Source organism: Armigeres subalbatus, chromosome 3, assembly GCF_024139115.2.
Source record: "Armigeres subalbatus isolate Guangzhou_Male chromosome 3, GZ_Asu_2, whole genome shotgun sequence".
Lineage (NCBI taxonomy): Eukaryota > Metazoa > Arthropoda > Insecta > Diptera > Culicidae > Armigeres > Armigeres subalbatus.
Genome location: NC_085141.1, coordinates 165591013 through 165617388, shown reverse-complemented (window position 1 = coordinate 165617388; position 26376 = coordinate 165591013). Strand labels below are relative to the sequence as shown.

The window sequence follows — 26376 nt, the reverse complement described above, 5'->3', positions numbered from 1 at the left end:
TATTCTCTTCTTTTACATTTTTGAATAAAATCTTACCATATGCAGTAAACTATCAGATTCTTGGACAAAAGGTGTATGCGTCTTACACAGATATTGTTCAACGACCACGAAGAATTGTAAGCGTTTCATAAAATGATTTTAATTGAAATAAATCTTATATCTGCAGATTGAATGTAGTATCGTTTTGCCATACTGAGAGCCTGATTTTGTTACGAATAAGTAATCTTCACCAATTCGGAAAACCACCAACAAACAGCAGTAAAATAACATAAACCCCCAACGATGTCGGCTCTGTTTGTATGCGAGTGTTTGTGAGCGGAACTGCTGCCGTCCAATGCGACTATTTTTTCCCGTTCCGACCGAACCAGAATTGCCATCTCAGCACGGAGCTTTCCATCCAAGCTGCGGGCTGCTGGTAGTGTGAGCCTGAAACTTTTCCGAGTCGCATGTCTGCTGTGCCGCAATGAGGAGCTGCTTCAAAAGGATATAATACCTTTTTCCAGCAAGTGAGTTCTGTGGAAAGTTGGAAACTTTTCCTTCACTGTGATATCCATCGACGGAGGATAGTAAGTGCGTGGTGTAATCCGCTAGCTCGCTAGGTTTCCAATTAAGCTGTTCACGGGATTTTGTGTCGAGGACGGTGGCATTGACAAGGGATTAAAAGCTGTTTGCAGGAGAAACTAAAAATCCTTGAACAGTAGGAAAAAGAGGGACAAAAGTTTATAGTGTGACAAAGTGTTTTTTGCAGGACTGTCTGTGAAGGAATTTCCTTGGTGCTTTACTGCATTGGGCCAGATTGCGATGCAGCATTAAGGCACGAATAAAAAGTCCTGTGAGAAGCTTAAAACAGTGTTCAATGCAGATAAAAGAAACAATATTGTCAACAGGAAAAACTCAGTATAGCAAAGAAAAAAGGTAAGCTTGAAGAGACCAGTTCACCGCTGCAGGAAAATCAATGGTGGAGCAGACGAAAATTTGATATTTTTGACTTTCAAAATAACGCACGAAAGATACCTTTCAAAAGGTTGAGATAAGAGAAAAAACGAGAGAAAACGAAAATAGTGAGCATTAGTATCCTTCCTAGGACGGCGATAATACGGAAAAGCGAAGAACTCGGAATTGGCAACTGAATTACAGTGACAACTGCGACCCCAGTGTAAGTCACAAGAGTGGGGTAAATCAGAAACTCAAATAAAATTAGTACAGCTTTTTTTGGTTGGTGAACTTTGCTCATAAGAGTGATCCCCGTCTGGAGTGTAGTCGACCAAAAACCTTCCACCCCTTCAACCTCGCAGGCAGCCGACCACCCACCCACCCACTGGCGCCGAAGGGTTGAAAACAGGAAACAGTGGCAGAAGGCTCGGCGCAGGGAACCTCTGAAAGACAGAAAAGGACAGAGCAGTGCTATCGGTCGGTTGTGCTACTTGTTTTCGTAAGCAGTGACACCGCATCGCTCTGCCTAGTAGCATCGTTATCAGCATCAGCAGAAATACAATTCGAAGAGCTTTGAAACGGCGTTCCATGAAAGAATAAAAAAAAACATTTACTGTAGACATCCCCGTTCACCTCTCTACCAACATCGAGAGGTTAGTTGTGTAACGAAATCTCTCGCGGTTGCTGCGGCGTGATCTCACTAAGCACTATGGTCGGATACACAGAATTTTGATGACGGAATTCGTGAAGTATTTGTATTAGTGAGTTAATATTCCGGTTCTTCATCTCATAGTTCCTATATTCATTTATTAAAAACTAAGTAGTTGAAAGGAAATTGGATTCCTATGTTTTTGATTGTTTAAGCAGTGAGCACGCATGTTAGTAAAACAATCCGGCGAAGTTGGTGCTTTATTCCTTTGTTTCGAATTTGTTACAGTGAGGAGAACATTTCCCCCGTATGCAATAATTCATCTGAAACTTGTTCTGATGAATAAAACACGCGTTTAGCAAGATTATTTTTCTCTGACCCGGTTCGTCTGCTTCGTTGGTAGGTTTGAGCCTAATATTGATCCGATTCGACACTAATAGAAATATATGTTTCGATTTATAAATGATGTTAGCGATAAAATCTGGATACATTAAACAGTGATGTCTCAATTTTGTCAAACACCTTTTGTCAAACACACACCATAAAACGATGAAAAAAAGTGATATAATCGGTAGATTTTCCATTTTCATGCTTTGGGCTCACATATCAAATATAAAACAGTTTATAGCTAAGCGATGCTGAATGAATATTCGGCTGTTGTGTCAACAGGTAAAGTTTTGTTAGTATGACTCCACATAGTGTCAAAATTTAATTTCCGTTAGTGTGAACATCTGGCATCTAAAACAATTTCAAGGTGTATGTAATCCAAATCTATATCTTTATATATATAAAAATGAGTTTACATTTCCTTTGAGGCAATATAGCTCACGAACAGAGGGACCGATTTGCAAGATTTCCTCACTAATCGATTTGCCGTGGGATCAGCTATGTTTTTACATACTAAGAGTGGATCAATTTGACGGGAAAAGTTGAATAATTGTCAGATTGCAACGGTTCATGAGTTCTGAAGAACTCGAGCAAGATCGGGCAGGTTCGCCTAGTTTTAAATATAAAAGCGCTGGTTGAAATTCAACAATCAATGACATAATACTTATGATATGCACCTGAAATTTGTTTAAAATTGTAAATAAATCGGTCTCATATTAGAATTAACACGCTGGGTGAGACAGTAGAGTGATTCAAATTTTGACTTTTTTACTTCCCGATGCTTAAAAAAACTAATTTGCCATTTTAACAATTTTCCTAAGTTTTTAACTGATTTGGATATAATTAAAGTAAGCACGCACAGTTTGAAGTTTTTATGAAAATTACTAAAATATACACACATAGAATAAATAACCGACTTCGGTAATTCGTTTACTTGATTCATTGGCTTATTTAAAGTCAACTTTCCCAAAGAACCCACATTTTTTTGACGCATCTAAGTATTTTTAAAATTTTAAACAAAAATCGAAAAAGTGTTGTTTTTTTAAGTTTGGCCCGATTTTGAACGAACATCGGGTGAATTTTTCAGGCCGGTTCACGTGTGCAGCGCTTTTTCGGTCTTTGTTTTCGATTTTAAAAATAGTTAGAGGCTTCAAACAATATGGGTTCTTTGGGGAAGTTGACCTTAAATAAGCCAAAGAATCGACTGAGACAATAAAACGAGATACATTTTTTGACGGGAAAGGTCAATTATCAGCAGTTGAAAGTTCGGTAACTTGTTCGGTAAATAACGAAATTACAGAACGATCGGTAGACTGGTTCATCCCATGATATGTCAAAATTACCTAGCAGTTAAAATTTTCATCGTTACCGAAAAGAGATAAATTCATTTATTTTCACAAAACGGATTCCAGCACGACAATCACGCCAAAGCCAGGAACACACACATCGGGAAGGACTTGTAAGTTTCGGTTGGTATACTCAATGCCGTCTGGGGATGCATCGAGACCACAAAGTTAAGAAAAACTTCCGTACGAGACATTTTCCAGCAATGTTCGATTGCATATGTCAACCGTGTCTTTCTTCCAGAAGCTCGTGATACTGATGGCGAGTACCTTATGCCTGCAAAATGAAAAAAAAAACAGTTTACACTCGCATCATATACAGGGAAGATTTAAAATTAGATGAATTGACTAAATGCGTGCAATTTGGAATTGTTTCACCACAGCACAAAAGTGGAAATTTTCGCAGCTCGGACGGACGGACGGCGTGCTAGTCTCACGAAATATCGGTAATTAATGCCTTGTTTACTGCATGTCCGGTATCCGTCGTTACAGAATTCGGTGTGCTTGCTCATTTGCTGATGTTTCGATGACTTTCTGACAGCAATTTCGATATTGACACTGTCAAAACCGCAACTTCGGTAAGATTTACAGATCTTCGGTAAAATAATACTTGACTACAGAAAAATCTGTAAAAATAATGATTAAAGGATTTATTCGGTAATTTTGTTTACCGAACTCAGAAAAATAATCTAAGTGTGTATGAATGCATTGGCTACATAGGAAATGTTACAAGGAAACAGGTCGTCTTTATTGCGAAACGATTTGATGCTTGTAAGAAAAGTTATTAAGGAAATACTAAATCGCGGGAAATTCTTTTTAACTAAAAAAATAACATCAATATCAATGATAAGCATTTTTGTTTTCGTTTGTTTATTGATTGACATTTAAATAGAAGCTTAAAGTCTACAATAATATCATACAAATATTATGCAGTTTAGCTTATGCAGTTTTATGGGAAGTCATTAGCATACTTCTTCTTATTGGCGTTACATCCCCACACTGCACAGTGGTTCCATTCCCATAGAAGGGCGGTCATAAATATAAATTACGGAAATTATTCGGTAAAATGATGTACTTTTAGTATTTTTCGGGTTAAACAGCCTATTTTTTAATTATTTGGTAGGATCAGTCATTACCATACTTTACGGAGCTAAAATCGAGCTTATATGCAAAAATACAACAAACAACGTTCAATTTATATTCTTGAGGAAGATGCGTGGGTGGGAAGATGCTTGTTATTGTGAAAGTAGTAAACGAGAATAAACCTGATTAATCCACCTAGCGGTGTTAATGCCTTTCTAGTGCATATGAAAAAAATAATATTTTTGCCATAACTTTTAGACCCATTGTGCGATCTGGCCAATTTTTATTAGAAAACAAAAGGATATGATTCCACATATATAGCTAAATATGTAGACGAACAATCAGAAGGAATTAATATTGGTTGCCACGCCCTTTCCAAATGTTGGTCTAGAAGTATAAGTGCCTAAACATATGTGAGTCTTTTTTGCGCACATACATACACACTAGAGTGGCTCATATTAGTATGGGAAAAAATTTTTTCAATTTTTTTGATGGGCCAATGGGAAATTGTACCGTCTAACTGCAAATCACTGTTTTTGGATATTTCTGCATACATTTTTCCATATAAACTTCCAACGAGTTTAGCACTGCCCAAACGTTGACCGATTTGGCTGAAATTTTGTCCAGAGCATCAGGGCATCAAATAGAACCGAATAAGAGGGCGGCCCATAAAAAAATTAGAAAAAGTGTTTTTGAGCCACCCTAATACACACACATACACACGCACAGACATAAATCATCTGGTATCTAATACTATGGGTCTCCGGGCACCCTATAACAGTTCGTTTTTGGAGCAAACGTATAGCCTTTACGTATACTTAGTATATGAGAAAGGCAAAAAGGTTTAATATATCAATTTAAAGTTAAATATAATATATTTTCACATAAATTATTCATAATCCACGATATACTATTTAATAATCTGCACACAGATAGCTCTTGAATGACAGCTAAAAATTTAAATATCTTCTTAGCAGTGTTGGTAACATCTCAAATTCTCAAATCTCATCGGCGATTTAAATCATGCGAGAGTCAAACCTCAACATAATCATAGCCCAGAAAATCGCTCATGATTCGAATCGTGATTTGCATCATTGCATGATTTTTACGTGTTATTCATTGTTGAATGCATTGAATTAACTTGTTTTGCCTAAAACAATGGCTAATAATTGCATATATAAACAAAACATATGCATCGATTGCGTTTTGATGCTTTTTAGAGCGAAATCATTTTTCGGTGAGTGAGCGAAGCGATGCGATTCTGGACGAGAAACTCAAGCGCGAAGCTCTCCCTGCAAGCGACTTAGCTCGTGCATGAAGCCTTGATGATTCATATTTGAGCATGATTCTACCAACACTGCTTCTTAGAGATGTCTGAGAATGGAAATCGTAGAGAAACAAACTTTTCAGTCTCATAAAGTTGACCATGATAAAGAAAACATAATACTTGTGTTCATCAATTTTGGTATTTTTTTACCATCGTTTATTTATTTCCAAGCTCAGTCGCAGACTGTGATAACTGAAATGCCATTTAGGCAGCAGTCAGAAATATGAATACATGAAAGGATATTGAAAAAGAAATTGAAGCGGTACACGATTAAATTGAGCAGTAAATATTATATCTGTTAAACAAACATAATTTTGCTATTTGTTTACCCTCAACTTTCTCATGGACGGTTGCAGCTGAAATAGCCTTTAGATGAAAGATTGGAGTGTAAATATTTACACAGAGGATGTTTCTGGAGGGAATTTGAAGGGGAAACATACTTTCTTAGTGGATACAGAAGATAACAAAATTGAGTATAAAAGTGTGTTTCCGTCAAAGAAACACAGTAATGCTATTTGTTTACCATTTGCTTGGTCGCAGATGGTCGCAGCTGAAATAGCCTTTAGACGACAGATTAGAGTGTAAATATTTACTCACAGGATATTTCTGGAGGGGATTTGAAGGGGAAACATATTTTCGTAAAGAATGAAGATAACAAAATTTAGAAGAAAATTGTGTCCGTCGAAGAAACATAGTAAAGTTATTTGTTTACCATTTGCTTGGTCGCAAATGATCGCAGCTGAAACAGCCTTTAGGTATCAGATTAGAGTGTTAATATTTACTTAGAGGATGTTTCTGGAGGGATTTTGAAGGGGAAACATACTTTCTTGGAGGATGAAGATAACAAAATGTAGAAGAAAATTGTTTTTCCGTCGAAGAAACAGAAAAGTTATTAGTTTACCATTTGCTTGGTCGCAGATGATAGATACCTAATAGTGTAAATATTTACTCAGGGAATGTTTCTGGAGGGGATCTGAAGGGGTAACATATTTTATTGGTGGATGATAATAATGAAATTCAGAAGAAAATTGTGAATCCGTTCATCAAACACAGTAGAGTTTTCCGTTGACCATTGGCTTGGATGCGGACGGTCCCAGCTGAAATAGCATGTAGATGACAGATTAGAGTGGAAATATTTACTCAGAAGATATTTCGAGAAGGAATTCAAGGGTAAAACGTAAGTTTCATGAGGTATGCCAAAATTTTCACGTATAGTTTATTTAACTGGATTATCTTAAATTCGAAGCCTTATACACTGCCGCTAACCGCAAGTCGAGCACATCTGTATATGGGCCTCCATATACAGATGTGCTCGACTTGCGGTTAGCGGCAGTACAGAGCATATTAGCTCAAATTCTATAAAAATGACGATTGCATCTTATATGGTATACCATAAGGTAGCAGTTTAGGGATAACTTGTTGAATTTCGATAAAGTCACGTTTTTGGATTTATTTTTGATTTATGAACCACTGTGCTGGGATAGAGCCGCCCCGCAGCTTAGTGTTCATTAAGTACTTCCACAATCCACAGTTGTTAACTGCGAGGTTTCTAAGCCAAGTTACTATTTTTTGCATACCATTTTTCATATTCAACATGACTCATATTCCGAACACTGGCTTTTTAGAGCCCTAAAACTAAAACTTTCATCGGTTTTCCGTACTGAGGATCAAGATTACAAATGAAATCAAGCTCTTATGGTAAAATCACGTTAATAAAGCCAAAATGGTTATTTTGAAGCGAGTGTTGGGAATATGAGTCATGTTCGGAATTTGAGTCAAAGCGGTACATCCAAAAAACAAATACGACTGTGCATCACTCAAAATAAACTGTTCAATGTTTTCTAATTTCTATTCGTTTCCTCTTCCTGGGTATTTACGAGGAAAAATGTTATGATGAATTTGGAATACTTTGAAAATCAAAACTCAATCTTTTCGATGTAATGGATCTTCGTGTGTGGGAATTTCAGATCTCGAGCATCCGTATTTATAAAACGAAGTTGATCTTATCATTCGATAATGGAAATATCGATATGTGGTAATTTTTGTAAACAATCAATTAATTGTATAAAAAATTTATGATAAATTAATGATAAAGCTTTAAAAAAATCATTTCAAGGAACCGATTTGTTTTCTGAATAAATTGTGTACGAAAAAATTGTATCAGAAAATTGAACAATTTTTGGCAAGACAAAGTTCACCGGATCAGCTAGTTGTTGTTTGAAATCTTGGCATATACAACTCTGCAATACAAGACATGCTAGCTTTCCGTTGACACTGTATTGAAATAATAAAACTTGTATTGAAATCTTCTGCATTGGTATATGCTGAATTTTATACAGATTTCAAAAGACGAGCCAACCAATGACTGCGAATCTCTATAATAAAGATAATAATAATAATATACAGAGGGCCCTCCTTAGCCGTGCGGTAAGATGCGCGGCTACAAAGCAAGACCATGCTGAGGGTGGCTGGGTTCGATTCCCAGTGCCGGTCTAGACAATTTTCGGATTGGAAATTGTCTCGACTTCCTTGGGCATAAAAGTATCATCGTGTTAGCCTCATGATATACGAATGCAGAAATGGTAACTTGGCTTAGAAACCTCGCAGTTAATAACTGTGGAAGTGCTAATTGAACACAGCTGCGAGGCGGCAATGTCCCAGTGGGGGATGTAATGCCAATGAAGAAGAAGAAGAATAATATACAGATTTTGCAAGGCTTAAATACAGAACAATAAGGTAAATCCGAGTGAGATGATACACCTTTGAGATGATAAATCCTTTTTTATCCGAAACTCACATTCACTCATGTATCCTGAGCACCCCTAGGGGAACATACGGCCAACGTAAAAGATCTCCATCCTGGGCGGCTGCTGACTTTAGCCTTGACCTGGGACCAGGTCAGATTCCTGTCGACTTCCTATATTTCCTTGTTCAGGCTACGCCGGCACGAGCCTCTGGGTCTGCCTCTGCTGTGATGTCCTGCTGGATTCTTGTTCAACGCTTGCTTGCAGATTTCGTCTCCGCTCTATCGTAATGTGTGGCCGACCCATCTCATTTATTTTTGTCGATATCGGTTTTTGATGGCATCGTCGATGGAGCTCAGCATTCGAGATGCAATTGTGAGGCCACCAGGCCCGAATTATAAAACGTAGATATCGGTTGATAAATACTTGCAGTTTCTACGTAATCTCTGCTGATACACACCAAGTATCAATGACGTATAGCAACATAGATTTGGTTTGAGTTGAATATTCGAAATTTGGTTGATTATTGATTATCGCGTTGATTATTCTGATTGTATCTCCATACATTTCGTAAACTCGCAAAAAGCAGCCCTAGCTTTCTTGATCCGTGCTCCTATGTCGATCTTGGTTCCATTTGTCCGACATTAACTGGCTGCCAAGATATTGAAAGTTGTTGACCTTCTCCACTGCTTGCCCGGCTACCGTAAAGTTGGAGGGGTTGTTTGTGTTTTACATCTAACGATTTGGTCTTGTTTACGTTGATGGTGGAGCCCGCCGTTGAGGAGTGTTCGGCCAGGGCGTTCAACTTACTCTGCATATCAGAGCGCCGTTGTGCTATTAGAGCAATATCATCAGCCAAATCGAAGTCATTTAGATGCTCCATAGTCATAGGCTGCCAGAGCAGTCCATGGTACACAGTCAATCGCACCCCCAGGGAGTCTACCTACGCTCGCTTGTACCGTCTGCAGCAGCGTTTAACTTCTTTCTCTAGAGTCGAATACCGTTGACGGGACTGGTACTTGACTGATCTGGTTCTTGCTCGCTCTATCGCGGCCTATGCTTTTCTACGCTTCTCGAATTTCCACCAGGTTGCATCCGTAATCAACTCCTTCCGCGGAGTGCGCAGCTCACCCAGGTTGTTCTCGCTTGTTTCGATAACGGCATTCTTGATGGCCGGTGGATTTGATTTTCAGTTTGTCCATCACGAAAGACCCACGTGACTTTGTGCACTGGTCGATGGGCAAAGAGCGATCCTCCAATCACCATGCCGTTATAATTGATTGACTCTCCGACGCACTAAGGGGTAACTGGACCAAAATCCTGGCCAAAATTATATTTCGGCGTTTTCTGGTAGGTTTTGCATTTATGATGCAAAAACATAGTAACAATCGATTTTCGAACATTTTTACAGGTGCAAATTCACCTACCAGTGAGAAATGACCTTTCTTGATATGTTCATAAAATGAAATTATAAACTGATACAGAAGCGACAGCTCCATGACAGTTCATTTTTTCACACACTTTTGTCCTTAATTCACGTGGGAAACGTGGAAAATGGAAAATCTCGCGTAGCATTTGATAAGGGCCTATTACAGAAAGGTAAACATTAATCGATTCAAAACAAAACATTAGATTTTCAGCTCCCATTTCTCAAGTTTATTATATTTTTAGCAGCGAAAGCTACCCAGAACGTACAATCAACACTGATTACTCACGTATAACATCAGTTGCATCGTAAAATTTGAAATTGATTAAACAAAAGTCTGGCTATTGTTTTTGCACCCTTATGGGTCGTTCATAAACTTTTTGCTTAAAACATCTTCATCTTACAATAACATAGGATTGATTATTCTTGGAGAGGAAATGCTTCTTTCTATTTCCTGTTTTGGTCCTATGTACAAGGTTGCCTCATAAGGTTACTTCCCTTAAGACCAAGTAGACTGCTTATTCGAATTGTTTCTATTTAGCTTGAAGTGGCACTTGCCCGTTTTATCCCCTATCCCATATTATTTCTTTGCTTCAGCTTGTCTACATAATATCAACTATTATGTATTTAAGTTATATCGAGTTTTACATATCTGTTGTCTATGCAATCGCCAAATTCAATACAAATGATATTTAGATTTTTCATAAGGGAAGGAGATGAAAGATAATAGAGCATTCGCTATGCTTTGTAGAGATTTAAATGAGTAGCAGATGCCCCAAACTAACATTATTATTTGAGGGTTAGGTTACAAAATTGTATTAAAAAGTTTTTTTTTTAATCGGCTCCGTAACGCTCTACAGCTACCAAATGAACGAATGAATAACAAAAACCCAACTTAATTCACCGATTGGTGACACTGCCTTTCTCGCATTTAGCCAAGACACCAACCTTATATGGCGTTTATATAGTTCGATTTCATTTTCTTAATAACTTTTAAACGCAATGGTCGATCGTTATCAAATTCAATAGTGATCAACAAGGCTTTGTCCCCTGTCGAATGCAACTTGTTGCGAGAAAATCGGTTAAGAATTACTATATGGAAAAGTGGCTAATGTTTTTCGGTTTTCATGTGCACACACACACACATACACACGGACAGACAGACATTTGTTCAGTTCGACGAGCTGAGTCGATTGGTATATAACATCATGGGTCTACGAGACTTCTATAAAAAGTTCGATTTTGGAGTGAAATGATAGCCTTTCGGTACAACTTTGTTGTACGAGAAAGGCAAAAGCAGAGTATGTTACTGTTGTATTCAATCATGTCTATGTGTCAAATGCCTCGAAAACCAGAAAAAGCTATCTGCGGAATTTTTCTGCCTATATACTGTTGAAAACAATGGCGGAAAATATGAAAACAACCTATTTTGAAGTTACTCGCAAATTCGTTTGCGGACGAGTGCGGATGATCTTTAATCCGCAATGGAAAGATGAAAGCCTATATTTTCATGTGTGTACAATCTCGTAGCGGAATACGAGGGAGTACTTCTACTTTTTTAATAATGAAGTTTGTTAAAAAATGTCAAAACTCCATGTTATTTATGTTTATGAAATAATATCTTAATGTTAAATATAATTCATTTCAACTCATGGAGGTCCTAGGGCAGTCTATAAATGATGTTTTGTGTACGATAAACCTAACATTATATGTGTTGTTTAGATTAGTCAGCAGTGGTAACTGATCTTTCTCTTGCGGCACGCTAAAAACCATCAAATTAACATGATTTTTGATAGGTTGTCATTAATACTAATAAGGAACAAACGTAAAAATTTCAATGACTCCTAATGGAGATAATATTGAAGAATATTCTAAAAATATAATAATATGCAAAAGTTCGAAAAACAAGAAAGGGTTTTTGGCCAGCCATTTGTTCTAGTTACTCCACCGTGCGACCGCAGCAGGCAGGATTCCGCCCAGGAAGATCATGTGTGGATATTGTATCATATAGTCACGCTAAATTCTGGAGCAAGTCAACGAATTCCAAGCTCACCGTTTTCACTTCAAGACCATGATGTCCCATGACACGTTCATAGTCCGTGTTGTCGGAGCCGATCTTCGCTGGCGGTCAGTTGTCATCGAAAGACCCGTGGAAGCGAGAGTATTGGAGCTTGTGAGTTATGACCAGAGCTCGCTCCTTTCTACCGAGGGGTCCCGAACAACTTTTTTTTCTGAAACGGAAATTTATAGTTGGAAAACCATCGATTATTTATCGCGTCCCCTTAAAAATGAGATTCCTGGATTTTTTTTATTCCAATATCCATATCGAATATTACCAAGTACTACTCTAAATAACTGGCCAAACTCGATAAATTTATATTATCCCCTGCAAACAGCTAAGAGCGCCTAGGATGAGGATTATCCTCTGCATAATCATCTTATGCACATATATACCCAATTGTTTCCCACCACATACCAAAATGAAACTTGATGCGTGAATGAATAAGTTTAACAAGTATTACAAAACTATTCAAAACGATTGATCATGTTGAACAATAATTTACCATAGTAATGTAATGGCCTTCCTTGGCCGTGCAGTAAGATATGCGGCCACAAAGCAACATCATGCTGAAGGGGCTGGGTTTGATTTCCAGTTTGATCTTGACAACTTTCGGGTTGGAAGTTTTCTCGACTTCCCCTTAAAGATAAAAGTATCATCCTATTTGCCTCATGGTATACGAATGCAAAAATGATAATTTTGCGCAGTTAATAACTGTGGATGTGTTGATTGAACACAAAGCTGTGAGGCGGCAATGTCCCAATGGGGGACATACTGCCCAAACGAAAGAGGAGAAGTAATGTAGATACACAGAATTCTGTTTTCACATTTTTTTACGGTCGTATTTGACAAGCAAATTCATTTTACTACAAATATTGTGGCTCCTTCAAATAGCAGCTTATTCTTCTTCTTCTTCTTCTTCTTCTTCTTCTTCTTCTTCTTCTTCTTCTTCTTCTTCTTCTTCTTCTTCTTCTTCTTCTTCTTCTTCTTCTTCTTCTTCTTCTTCTTCTTCTTCTTCTTCTTCTTCTTTTCTTCAATGGCTCTACATTCCAACTGGAACTTGGCCTGCTTTGCAACTTAGTATTCTATTAGCATTTCCTCAGTTATTAATTGAAAGCTTTTCTATGCCCACCATTGCATGAGTATGTATCTTGTGTGGCAAGTACAATGAATACGCTATGCCCAGGGTGTCGAGAATGTTTCCCACCCGAAAACATCCTAGATCGGACCGAGGATCGAACTCGCCATCTCCGGATTGGCAATCCTACGCCTTTGCTCGCAAGGCTACCGGAGACCCTTAGCTTAGTATTCACCCCATTTGTGATAACAAATACTAACCCACTTTTCTATGATATTGCACTTTGTGAGAGAAATACTCATTAGAAACGATCATTTTCCTCAGAAATTCATTACCTTTTGAATTGATCCACTGTATATTTTATTGTCGTACTATATTGCTATTGGCAATCACATTCAATCAAGCCAAATATGTTCCCCTAACATAAAGCGCAAACAGAAAATCTGAATGATCAGAAACAGAAGAGGTTTCTGAAAGTTTCTCAAGAGTTTCGATTTTAGTCAAAAATCTCGTTTGAAAGGAATAATCTTGAAAAATTATCTCTATAATTACGTAGATACGTGATCGGCTATACAGTTCAATCAAGTTCAACCGTTCGGACCGTGGATTGCTCGAAGTTGCTTATAAATATTGGCCACTCCTCTGGTTTTCCGCCGAATGCCGGAAGATTCCAAATTTTCCCAGTACTTGCCTCGTGGCGATCTGCACTTGAGTGAGCATGTGAGTTGGCACAGCTCTTTGAGGGCTTGGTAAATTTTGCGCTGATTGAGCAACTGGATACAGAAGTCTGTTGGAGTCTGGCGCGATCGAAAGTGCTGCAAGCTTGGGGTCCACATTTGTTGGGTCCATCGGAGTCATTCTTGGATCACCAACATTGTTTTGTGAATTCAGCCACTTGTTCACCCTTTCATTCCAGTCTACGATCGAACTACCTCTGAAACTTACCGATGCTGCCTGCCGGATAACCGCCTGTCGTTTCTCAAAGGATTCCTTGCGAATTTGCATCTGCTTTCTTTTTAGTGCTAATTCTCCTTGAAATTTTCGTTACGAATATTGCTCTTCTCTTCTGCGAGTCGCCGTTTTTCTTCCAGTCTACGCTCTTCTTCAAGTTGCTGTCGTTGTTTAATGTCTTCCTGCTCTTGTAGCTCCAACTCCTTAACCTGCCGTTCTTCTCCGATAAGCCGCAGTTCTTCTTCTAGTAGCCTAGCGCGGATGCTGGAATTGACACTTTTCGATGGGTCAAGGGGCGTTTTCCTTTTTTTCGAAGCTGCTTTGGAGCTCGCCTTCGATTCTTTGGATTTCCGCTTATCTTCAACAGGCACTTGCAGAGCACCTCCGGTTGAGGTTCCCTGGTTGGTAGCACATTGCATACAGACATACCTGACATTCACATGTTTAATCTCCTCGCCAACGCCCGCACATCCGAAGTGCTCCCACAGCTTACAGACGCTGCAATGGACCATCTCGCTATCTGCAACGTCAGGACGATCGCAGGATTGACAATTCCGCGGCGCATTGGTAGATTGGAACGCAAGATTTTCCCGATTCTCCATCCTTGATCAACAGTAGTGATCGGTGAGCTTCACTTTCATTAATCTATCTAGGGGAAATAATTTAGATGATTAAGTCACGTTAATATTGTCAAAACAACATACAAGAAATGTGCTCCTCACTTAAAAAACTAAAAATATCTCTATGAAACCATCCCATGTATGACCCGAATAGCACACATGTTGCAATTTAGTTGTCGAAGCTTATTTGTGACCAAATTCGGTCACATTAGGGTTGCTGCATTCATATTTGTTTCAAATGTGCTACTGCGGGAATGCCAAGAAAATATCTAACCTAAAAATTTCCTATACCGAACCAGCGATACAACTCAGCCACTTCCAGCATGGTCTGACATGCTAATAGCTCAGGTAGGCACAGGTTAGATTATAATATGCTTGGAAATGGGATAAAAAATCGTGAGGTTTTTCGAAATCTTTATGTTTTGTAAATTGATCAGAGGGAGTTTGCTGCAAAAAAAAATACCAGTGGGTTTACCATTGCAAAGTGGTAGTGTTTGCTAGTCAAATTTTAAATTTAATAATTTCTGCTCCGTTATGTTTCTCCTCATCTGAGCCTTTGAAATTAGGTTCAAAATAAAAGAACATGGAGAACATTTTTTTTAATGCATTTAGTTCATGAAGAATAGTTAAAAATAATAATTAAAGAATTAAGTGACTCATGACTGGTGCCTGATATTAGATTAGAATGTAGGTTCCATTTGGAAAAGAAAAAAATGCTCGGGACCCCTCGATAGATTTTTTTTAAATACCCAGGGAATGAAAGATTTTGTGATAATATTGTTCTACCAAACACGCCATGAGTGTGGTTTTAATGAGATTTATCATAACTATGCATCTTACGATAGTTTCAGTTGATTGTGCTTTAAATATACTGTTGAATGCAACTTATCCTATGATTTCGATTCAAAAACTATTGAAAACAATGGTTTTGCAAAACAAAATAGTGCAACTGTTCCAATAGTGGCACGTGTTGACGTAATGTAGCAAACATATTTATTTCAAATTAGTATAGTGATATGATTAATCAAAAAATTTTGGAATAATATTTGGGGTACCCGTTTGCCAAATAATGGCTTGCGATTTTGATTCATAGCAGCACGCTAGTTTTGGGGAAAATCTGTTGCCTCTTTCCCCTACCATTATTTATTCTTTCGCACTTAGGTCGATGTGGCCACTGGAATGAATAAAAGCCGTCTCTATTGAGCTCGGTCCATGGCTGCAAAGCTACCATACAAATTGTAATTTAAGATTTTCACAATTTCATTCATGAGTTTCACATAAGAAAATTATCTCTAAACCTGTCAAAGATTTTAACAAACAAAATTGCTGAAGGAAGAAAATTCGACTAGCCGTTTTTAAGTTATCCGGATGTGAACACAAACCAATTCATTTTTATACGTATATAGAAAACAGAAGATAGGAGATTAATAAAATCGAATTCCGTCAATAATTCTCCATCCCCTCGACCACAGTGCTAAGACAGAATTCCCTACTTGTAAGAAACTGCTTCATTGCGAGGTAGCTTTCATCAGCAGTCAGCAGCTAGAGATTCTCCTATCCTTGGAAAATATCCTCTTTTCAGAGCTACCGAGTGAGCCAGCCACCGTAGTGAGTGATACAAAAAGAAAAACAAAACCGTGACTGTGTTTTCCGCTCTTCACGTCATCTCTTGAGATTGTGTAAGCAAATAAAACCAGCAAAGCAAGACAAATATATTCACGACTTCTGACACCGGATCCGTGCGGTGTTGTGCTGGTTGGCGCATGAGGGACTGCTTTACTTAGTAGTTTACGCTAACGAATTGATTCCAAAGCTCAGGCAAGGGAACAAAAGCGTCATCCGTCACACACCGAGTGGAAAACGTCGTCACCGGAGAAGAAAAGTTAACCCTCTGAAAATTTAAGTAGATAATAAAACCCCCAACTGGGTGAGTTACGTACTGCAGTGAGTGAACCCGCACAGACAAGTGGAACCCGTTATTGTCTCCTGGTGGTGCTCCTCGGGAAGTGGATGTGTAGTGGCAATTAGCGAATTTAACACAAAAGGAGTCGGAAAACAAAGCCAGCCCAGTTGAGTGAACCACGCAGCCAGAAGAGCGCCAGCACTTGAGAAATTGGTGTCATCATCGTTAAATGCTCTTCTCTACAGTCTTATAGCTTTATTTGCGGTAAGTAATGCTTCTGCTTTGTCATCTGACCTTTTAGTTTCCCCACTGGGAAAATAGAACGAGGAACTATAAAAGTTGACCAAATTGAAATGAATTTGTTTTTTTTTGGCTATTGGTGTCGACAGTTTTTCTATATCACATGGCTTATATAATCGAATGGTACCTACATTTGAAGCTGGTGGTGAGAAATGTCTACACGATTGAATAGCTCAACGTCACAAACATATCATCGAATAAGACTTGATGAGTAATGCTCTTTGACATAGGCACTTTATTTGAAAATGTTTTCGGTTAACCAGAAGTTTTTGTCAAGCATATCGTAGTAACTATGAATGCAGCAAAATACATCAATCGAATAGAATTTGCCGTCATACTAAAATTAAGCATCAACAAAACGCTCATTAGACTGATAGGATGTGGAGGATTTGTCAAATCTAGATTTATAACACCTGTGTTTTCTCCAACGATGTGCCTTTTACAATGGTTAAGTTAAGTTTAGTTTAAAGATCACTGAGACAAAGTTTGGCAGAATGAAATCATACTGCATTGATAGTTACAATCAATAAAATACGATTCTTCTTCTTCTTCTTGTTGACATTACATCCCCACACTGGGACAGAGCCGCCTCGCAGCTTAGTGTTCATTAAGCACTTCCACAGTTATTAACTGCGAGGTTTCTAAGCCAGGTTACCATTTTTGCATTCGTATATCATGAGGCTAGCACGATGATACTTTTATGCCCAGGGAAGTCGAGACAATTTCCAATCCGAAAATTGCCTAGACCAGCACCGGGAATCGAACCCAGCCACCCTCAGCATGGTCTTGCTTTGTAGCCGCGCGTCTCACTGCACGGCTAAGGAGGCCCCCAAAAAAAATACGATTATAAAGTTTTAATTTTCGCTAACCGATGGAAAGAATTTATTAATTCAAATATTTTAATTCATGTGTAATAAAGACCTCCGAAGTGGAAAATGTAAATGTTGGTAATATGCATCTAAACGGTAAATCAGTGCGTGATTGAACGTGTTTTATATAAGACCCGAAACATTTGCAAGATCTGGGTTACTTTGTTGTACTTTAGACGGTTCGTAAGTAAATGTATAAATATGTGTTGAATGAAAAACATTAGGGGTATACACTTAACGGCGTAGGTTGCTGCGTATCTGATTATAGAAATGTTTCACACACAATCACAAGGGACATATTTCAAATCGCCTATGAAACATTTCTATAAACAGATACGCAGCAACCTACGCCGTTTAGTGAATACCCCTATTATAATATTGTAGGGTGCTGTCAATACGATACACCGCGGAGCTGTTGTAATGTTTCCAAAAGCGCATTTGTACAAGATTTCATGCGTCGTTTCACATTCGAAAGGAACAACCGCACCCTAGGAAACGCCGTAATGTTATCTCCCCATAAGAATCGAATATACGTGTAGCAAGAAACGCGGTGCGTCGTTTCATGTGGGGAGCGCCGCGTTTACTTTTTGGCAAATGCGTTAATATATTTTAATTGACAAACGCTCTATATTGTCGAATAGAGCTCCCTATTATTTAACCAATGCACTTACACAAACTTTGTTGGATGTTGAACTAACATTTCTTTCCTTCCTTCCGTGATTATAAGGACATGGCAAGGTATACAACTGCATCTGTAAAGGAAAAGGTATTAATGCCAAGCACCACAATATACAGTAGATTGAGCATTGCATAGCCACCCACGATGCACAATCACCTATGCTTTGCAACACAGATAAAAATATGTTGTGAATTTGAATTATTTTCATGCACATATTCGGAGCATGCACTGTTCTTTTAAATCAAAATAAATTTAAACTGTGCTTGCTTGTAAAATTCAGTCAAATTTAATTGAATATAGGCTTCGGTCCGAATTCCAAGTGTTATTTCATAATGAACAGTTAAAAGTTATCACAACATAGCGAGTGCAGCTTCAACGTCTGTTCTCTGCGCTAAAAGTGACACTTCAATAATTTTCAAATACCGTGGAAAATCAAATTTCGGACACACTCAAACTTCGGACGTTTCAATTCGTATGGGAAATTTTCTGAAATATTTCATCGAAATGTTTCGTCAAGCTGCATTCGGATGACTAATAGTTTTAGCTTGTTTTAGTATAGTTACATTCTAATAAGACATGTTAAAACAATGCGACGAAATGATTAAAAGACAGTCTGAGCTGTGCAGTGCGAATTATTTCCAATTATTCTTCCTGGTATTGTGTAATCAGGTGTCCGAAGTTTGAATTTTTGTGTCCGAAATATGAATCCAACCCCGCCGGTGTCCGAGGTTTGAATCAAACAGAAGCCAGACATTTTCATAAATTACAAAAATTCTTCGTAATATCTTGCACATATTAAATACGTAGTTCAAAGATGAATACTGTACTTAGTGATTGCAATGGTGATTTAAACGGTGTGACTTAAAATGTCAGTAAACAGGATGATTTTATATCAGAAAGTGCTTAAGCGTCCGAAGTTTGAGTTTGCACGGTAACCCAAATAAGATTACTTTTGACAAAATCAAATGTTTTTGAATAGATGTTTAATTGGTCTTGCTGGGTAGCACCAGAAACTCTTAAGACCGGGTGTTTTCTTAATTTTCGAACTGTCACTTTAAAGTTAAATTTAATTCTAATTCGCGAATCGGACTGAAGCCTTAGTTCGTTTGTTGAGAAACTCCAGGACAATTTGGAGATCTTACAACACAGTGATGCCAATTATAAAAAATCACTTTGATAAATTATTTTAAAAAAATCTTGCAACATCTCACACGACTGGATTTGAGACGCAAATGAATGACAAATGCTCGGAGGACACGATTGGGTTGATACCGATGCTGAGGACATCATGGAAGTCATGGTTGCTTTGGCAGACCATTTGAAAATTTGGATACTTTTAAACAGCTCACATACCTGGATTTGAGACGCAAATGAAAGACAAATAGCCGAAGGTCTTCATTTGGTTGATATAGTGGTTAGGGGCATTATGGACATCGTGGTTGATTCAGTTGAGCAATCTATTCAAACTCCAGGATGATTTGGGGATCCTAGAATATCTCATACGCTAGGATTTGAGACGCAAATGAAATACAAATGCTCAGAAGCGTGATTGGGTTGATACCACGGCTGGGGACATCATGGAAGTCATTGTTGATTCGGTAGAACATTTGATAAGAACTCCAGGACAATTTGGAGATCTTACAACAGGTCTCCAGTAGCGTTGTGAGCAAAGGCGTAAGATTTCCAATCCGGAGATGGCGAATTCGATTCTCGGTCCGGTCTAGGGTGTTTTCGGGTTGGAAACATTCTCGATTCCCTGGGCATAGTGTATCCATTGTACTTGCCACACAAGATACATACTCATGCAATGGCGGGCATAGAAAAGCTTTCAATTAATAACTGAGGAAATGCTAATAGAATACTAAGTTGAAAAGCTAGACCAGGTTCCAGTTGGAATGTAGATTCATAGAAGAGGAAGACAACATCTCACATGCCAGGATTTGAGACGCAAATTAAAGTTAAATAATCGGAGGACATGATTGGGTTAATATCGCAGCTTGAGACATCATGGTAGTCGGTAGACCTACTTGGATACCTGGTTGGCTACAGCTTCAATACACCCATGCCTGGCGCATTGTAGAGCTCCATAATCGTCGGTCTTGGGCAATATTCCTGCAGTTTCCCCGAACGTTTTGGGTCCCCAGGTCCGATTCCACCGCGTGCAGCCAACGTGTTCGTGGCCTTCCACGAAGTCGCCTGCCCCTATCTGGTTCTCTGTTGAATATTATTTTCGCTATTCTTTCTTCCGACATTCGCACTAAGTAACCAGCATACTGAAGTCTGCCGTATTTTATACGATTCACAATATTTTCTTCTTTGTATACTTGATACAGCTCATGATTCATGCGTCTGCGCCACACACCATTTTCTAGTTTCCCTCCAAATATTGTACGCAGCACTTTTCGCTCGAAAACCCCGAAAGCTCTCCGGTCCACCTCTTTTAATGTCCATGCTTCATGTCCATAAAGGGCCATTAGTAGAATCAGAGTTTTGTATAGAGCAAATTTCGTTTCCTTCTGCATGTTACGGGAGCTAAGCTGGTTACGTAATCCATAAAAGACCCTATTCGTAGCAGCAATACGTCTTTTCACTTCACGGGAAACGTCATTGTCACATGTCACAAGCGTTCCAAGGTAAACAAATTCTTCAACAACTTCAAACACATCCCCATCAAGCACTACCTCAGCACCAACACCACTAGGTCTTCCCTTATCTCTACCTGCCACCATGTACTTTATCTTAGTAGCGTTAATGGTTAAGCCTATCCTCGCCGTTTCCCTCTTCAGTGGGACAAAAGCCTCCACTACTGCTCTGCGATTGATTCCAATAAGGTCGATGTCGTCCGCAAAACCCAGGAGCATATGCGACCGTGTAATTATAGCGCCGTTCCTCTGCGCGCCAGATCTCCTAATAGCGCCCTCGAGTGCAATGTTGAACAATAAATTCGAAAGTACATCAACCTGCTTCAATCCGTACAAGGTCACAAAAGAGGTTGACATTTCTTCTGCAATGCGAATACTTGATTTCGTTTCACGTATCAATCTAATCAGTTTCGCCGAAAAACCATGTTCGAATATTATCTGCCACAGCTCATTTCTCTTCACTGAATCGTACGCTGCTTTGAAATCAATGAAAAGTTTTTTTTTTAATCTTTATTTAAGTGATTTTTCTTAATATATAAAGAGTTCATCACTGAATCAATGAACAGATGGTGAGTCTGCAATTATTACTCCCGAAATTTATCAAGAATAATCCGCAGGCTAAACATCGCGGCCCTCACGAAAACCTGCCTGGTATTCGCCGACGAATGACTCCTCAAGCGATCTCAGTCTGTTAAACAGGATACGCGACAGGCTTTTGTACGCCGAGTTCAGAAGGGTGCTCCCTCTGTAATTGGCAGGCCATCCAACCAGCCGACAGGCAGTTCTTCATTCTCCCATATTTTCTGGATAATGTGGTGGATTGATTGATGCAGCTGCTCACTTCCATGTTTGAGAAGTTCGACCGGGATCTCGTCCTTCCCAGCAGCTTTACTGTTTTTCAGCTCATTTAGAACCTTCTTAACCTCGTCCAGCTTTGGTGGTTCCACAGCTTCACCGACGCCGACTATGTCCATCCTGCTCCTCAATACACCTCCATTTTCACCGTCCAACAAATCTTTGAAGTGCTCCTTCCACCTGACTGCCACCATAGTCTTGTCTGTCAGCAAATTCCCCTCTCGGTCATTGCACATTGCGGACACTGGCGCAGCCTTGTGCCGCGCGCCATTGACAGTTGCGTAAAACCTCCGCATATCGTTTCAATCCATGTTCTCCTGCGCTTCTGCTATCACACTCTCTTCGAAACTTTCTCTTCCGATCTGCGCATTTGCATCCCCGATGACAATCTTTACATCGTGTGTTGGGCACTCTCCGTTGGCCTTATCAAGGCTCTCATAGAACTCACTATTCACGTCATCAGGGTTATCGTTCGTTGGGGCATAGATGCTGATCAGGCTATAGTTGAAATTTTTTTCCTTCATTCTCAACACGCAAATGCGGTCGCTTATCGGCTTCCACCGGATAACACGCTTCATCTGCTTCCCGATCACCATGAAGCCAACTCCTCGTTCTGCTCTGTCATCGCCGCTATAGTAGATATGGTACTTGAATGAAGTGTTCGCGATGGGATCCACCGCCCGAAATTCACGTTCTCCAGTTCTTGGCCACACACACTCTGCAGCTCACGAGCAAGTGCGGGTTCATTCAAAGTTCTCGCGTTCCAAGATCCGACTTTCCAATCGTTGTCCTTTATTTGTTGCCGGGTCTGTTGCCGTTGAATCAATCCGTTTGCTCTACTTTTGCATTTCTTGGTAGCTGTAGAATCTTCGGTAGGCTACCTTACCAGGGTTGTGCTAGCTACATCGCGTTGAAGGGGCTGCCTTCTCTATGCTGACACGATGCAACATGGTGTGCACAGTTTAGTTTAGGAAAACCTGAATCTCACACTGCCTAGTGACTCAACGTAGTCACTCTCTAGTGGTCCTTTTCCATACTTATCTACCAAATGACTATCCATTTCAGAATCATGACGTCGTCTTCTTCGACACAAAAAGCTAATATCTTTTTTATGGCATAGCATTCGCGGCCATACGCAGTGACAAACTTTTATTTTATTTATGATGTATATTACTATCACATACTATGTGCGAGCAAAACAATGATAATGCTTTCCATATCGTTCTGTTGCTATATTGATGACAACCTTTATTATTTGTTACGAATTGATTCGGAAACAATCGTGAAAATTTGGGATGCCATGAAAATAGTGTTGCGCATTTTGGGGCATGCGGTTACAAAACCAGATCATGTTGAAGAATTCAAATCCTGATAACACTGCTTGGCGTCTCGAATAATGTAATACTAATGGAGAGAAAATAATTCTAAAAACCACAAAAAAAGGTCAATTTTCTCAGAAAAAGATTTAACCATTTAGGAAAAAATAATATTTTCCTCAGAAAAATCACACTATTTGAACATGCTTTAACTTTTAGTGTTGTCTACTGGATATATCGAAAAAAATTGCTCATAGAAACTAAATAGTGTGGTTAACATACTTGCTGCTTGAAAAAAAGGACCAACCCTCGTTAAAAAGTCAATCTCTTAATAAAAAAGGCCTATGAAAATTTAAATCTTTTCGCATCATTAATTTTGTTACTTTTTCGAAAGTATCATTGCACCGTCGTTCGCCCATCCAAGGGAAATTGGGCGGACGCATCATAAATGAGTCGTTTGGTCCCTTGAATGAAAACTCGCACCCGTACCATATCACTGTTGGAATTTTCGTCTCACTTTTCCCCGATTGTAAACGATCCCATGAACAACAATCGACATCATTTTCTGCAGAACGGCGAACATTGTTTCTCCTCTAAACGGTTGTTCTCTAAACTGAGCTGGTGGTAATAACTGCTGGGAAACGGCCATCATCGGTGAGTGGATTGAACAGGACCATTTATTTTTATAATCAAATCAATAAAACATACATTATGTAATGTATGGTTTACGTATGTGTACTGCATAAATACATTCAGATGCTATCTAGCAGAAACAGAAATAATGGGAAAGATTTCTTCTTTCGATTTCATGCTACTTTTTTTTCTATCAAAGTTTCTTATCCTTTACTGCTACTTCTGGTCTGGTTTTTCTCTCCTTCACGGCAACCGAACATTCCCACACACACAGACAACCGTATCGGTCTATCGTAGGAAGCCAGAGCCATTTTTTCTTATTTTCCGTCGCCCTGGGGTTGACTACTCGGGTGGCCGCCGCTTACATACACAGGACGATGGAAAAACTTTGGGAAACCTATTAATATTTTATTACAGGCACTTCATTTAAACAATTTCAGAGAGGCTACATGAGACTGATAACCGCATGAAACTTCGCAATTTTTGCGATGACAGTTGGTCCCTATATTCGGCAGACGTTTCTTTCATTTAATTACATTACAAAACCTTGGCCTAATAAAATTTTATGTTTTCATTTAGTTTCAATTCTAATTATCTAATTCTTAAGTGAAAACTTTATTCGAGAACAATTAATACTTAAGAAATTTATAAACGAATTTGGGAGCGTTTGTATGGTAGAGTGCTCCTCAAAAACTTAGGGAACCCAGCGATTATTTGCAACGTCGACAAATTACGTGGCTTTTTTGGGAGGAGCGTTCCACCTACGAATTTGTGCGAACTTCTCAATGCTAATGCTAATATATTGAACGAACGCAATACTGCTCTATTAACCTTATTTTTGTTACAATTACAAACAATTTTCATGCACGCTAGCTATTGCCCCATAATGGTACGATTAAATAACATGATAACATTCTACCAAGACGAAAATGTTTACTTTGCCTCAACATCTCACGTCCCAACCAAAAATCTTTCATGACGATAATTTAAAAGTGATGTTAAGTTACGACTAAAATAAAAACTCCCCCTAAAACATAAGATATTTTCCATAAAAAAATAGGAAATTGCCAATAAAGGAAACATGGTATGAACAATAAATTTATATTAAAATTCCACAAATAATGCAACATTTCCAGAAACAATTAAAAGTTTTCCACAAAACAAAAATAAATTAACACTCTCAAAAGCGAAAATTGCAATTATAAAAGAAGAATTTTCCATAAAGGAATCAAAATGTTCCACGGAAATGTAAGGAATGTAAGCTTTTTATACAGATATTATACCAACTTACTTGCTTACAATGATTATAGTAAATTTAGCATATTTGTACACGCCACATCTTTATACAAACCTTACAAGTTTTAATACAGAACTGTATTGAAATCTGACATCCACCGGTTGGGTTCCAAGATAATTAAATGCCAATTCGATCAATCAATCGTTTCTTATTAATTAATGACGAACGTGAACAACAAACCAAATTTACCGTCCGGTCCAGGTGACTCGATTCAGACAAAAACAAAGAAAGTTTCATTAATTTGGGTGTCTGTCTCCAAGTTTTCTAGCTCTGGGAAAAACAATTAAAGTAACTTCAAGGGATCAAGCTCCCGTTCCAAATTGACAAAGAAACTGTCACGTTTTGTCGGGAACTTTCTATGATCTCAAACTTCTTTTTTCGTAGTCTACTGAGTTGTCTTTCTCGCACACGAAATCAACGTAAAGGGTAAAAGTTACTCCAAATCAGAGCTACTTTCGATAGAAGGGTCGTAGACTGTAATATTCCAATCGACTTAGCTCGATGAATCCAGCTATTAGAGATTGTTTACCTGGAATCACTATAAAATATTTAAGATAATCGTGCTATTTTAAGCACTTATCTAAAATAAAAACAAATGCGCTCTTATTAAATCATTTGTCGACTGCACACAGTAAACCAAAATATTTCTGTCTGCTAAGCGATTGTTTTGCGTGTTAATTGAAAACATGACCGTGAGAACTATTTTTTCCTTTATTTTTGTGAATTTTGTATTTTTTAAGTTGTTTAAGTTTAAGTTTTTAAGTTAAGCTCGTCGAAAATGCCAAGACCAGGGACACTTGGCAGGGGGAGGGGCAGGATTGCCACCCTTAGGTCCAACCGTGGGACCTTCCATTGACAAATTTTAATACAAATAAACTTAATATATAATCAAGTATTCAACGGAACGTTCGGGTTTTTAAAAAAACCTATTACTCATTATTACATTTGATTTATTGAAAAGAGAAACGATTACACCTTATTGCTAACACTATCACTTCACTGCGTACTCTGTCGAACTGACTGATTGACTGGTCCGTGTCCTGCATTTAATAACTTAAACTGCTGATCGGGCAATCTGGATGTATCGCTGGGTCAGCATGGTTCAAAGTCCGAATAGGTGCTGATGTAAGTAGGGTTATTGACATAACTCCTCCGGGGGGTGAAAAAGGTCGTCCTCGGCCTGTAAATTACTGGTGTTGGTTGTTCCCTTAGCTTCTGGCTTATGTTGTCCTCTTGATGATCGCTCTGCTAAAAGGTTGTCCTTTACTTTACGTTTTTGGGA

General features: G+C 38.6%; 1 protein-coding gene across 2 annotated transcripts in view; it reads left to right on the top strand.

Annotated features, from left to right (window-relative positions):
- Positions 1 to 432: 432 nt before the first annotated feature.
- The window catches only part of LOC134227591 (acetylcholinesterase), a 142707-nt gene continuing 116763 nt past the window's right edge, over positions 433 to 26376 (top strand). For both annotated transcript variants that reach the window (XM_062709180.1, XM_062709179.1), the window contains exons 1-2: positions 433 to 1156; positions 16183 to 16767. The gene's annotated coding sequence lies outside the window, so the exon portion shown is untranslated. The remainder of the gene's footprint in view (positions 1157 to 16182; positions 16768 to 26376) is intronic.